The following is a 1,572-nucleotide window of genomic DNA, read 5'->3' on the forward strand; positions in this document are numbered from 1 at the left end:
CTTATGAGTATCGCGAACTTATAAGATAATGTGTTAATCTTTAATGAAGCGAAAGTGAATTTAAGGGTTTAGAACTTTCCATGCTATCATAGGTTCATGTATTTGTTATGTATGATTCGTGGGTAATTTTAACCATCTTACTTTCCCTATGTAATCAAGATAGATAACTTGTGCTTAAACCGTTATGTTGTCAAATTCTATAGACATATAGGGTCTCAATATAATTGGTGTCTATTCAGCTTCTATCTCTTTTGTGGATGTCTGGTAGTATGGTACTCGTGCAACGAAAGTTGGCGTTTATCAGTTTCATGTTATCTGATTAGTGTCATCACCATTACATGCTAAGGTTAAGAACAAAAAGGCTATTGAATGAAGTATTTAATGAAGTTAGAATCACATATTTGTCATATATATTAATTCAACCATTCTTATTCTCTTAGTTATAATTGTTTGTTTAATTCTTAGTTATAAACAACCTCAAATTATTATTCATCTTAGCATTGAATAATAACCATACATTATTGCTTAAGTGCATAAATTATAAAGTTAACCTAAACCAGTCCCTGTGGGAACGAATCTGATTTATATCTTATACTACTTGCGAACGCTTATACTTGTGTGTATTATTAGCGCGTGTTTCGTGACGAACACCAGGAAAGATTGCCATTGGTTGCAAATGGTAGTATAAGACCAAATTTAAATCATTTTGGGGTGCAAGCAAAAAGAAGGAGCGGATTATGGTGAGACGTTTGCACCTGTCGCAAAAATGGCGACTGTGCGTACTCTGTTGGTTGTAGCAGCTGTTTAAAACTGGATTATAATTCAAATGGACGTTACGAATGCATTTTTACACGGTGATTTGGAAGAAGAGGTGTATATGTGATTTCCTCAAGGGTATACTGGTATGGGGAGCGAATTGGAGCGTCAACTTCAGTTGTTCCTATAGGATCTGGTCACCTTCTTGTTTGCAAACTTATCAAGAGTTTGTATGGTTTGAAATAGGCACCACGGTGCTGGTTCAGTAAGCTTACCAATACTCTCAAGAAAGATGGTTATGTTCAATCAAAGGCTAATTACAGTTTGTTAACAAAGGTTGAACACAACAAAATCACTTTGGTCTTAGTCTATGTCAATGTTCTTCTTATGCAGGGGATTCAGCTGCTCAAATTGATGGTTTGAAGCTCATGTTGTCTAAAAATTTCCACATGAAAGATCTTGGAAATTTCAATTATTTTCTTGGACTTGAGGTTTATAGGTCCTCAAATGGTTTCTTTTTATCTCAGAAAAAATATGTCATGGACTTGCGTAAAGAGTATCATATGGTGGGTATCAATGATAGAATATATTTTTATGTATATTTTAGATGATTTTATTCCCATATTAATTATATTTTGAATTGATTTGGATATTTATTTAATAGATTTTAATGTTTTATTGTAGGAAATAAAGAATCCTTGACTTGAAAGGATTTGGAGCGAAAAGACCTATTTTGGAGTGAAAATAGAAGAAAATTCGTATTATTTGGCTATACGGGCTGCAAATACTGTTTGGGCCATATCTAGAGATCCAAAA

This window comes from Apium graveolens, chromosome 8, assembly GCF_009905375.1.
Source record: "Apium graveolens cultivar Ventura chromosome 8, ASM990537v1, whole genome shotgun sequence".
Taxonomy (NCBI): domain Eukaryota; kingdom Viridiplantae; phylum Streptophyta; class Magnoliopsida; order Apiales; family Apiaceae; genus Apium; species Apium graveolens.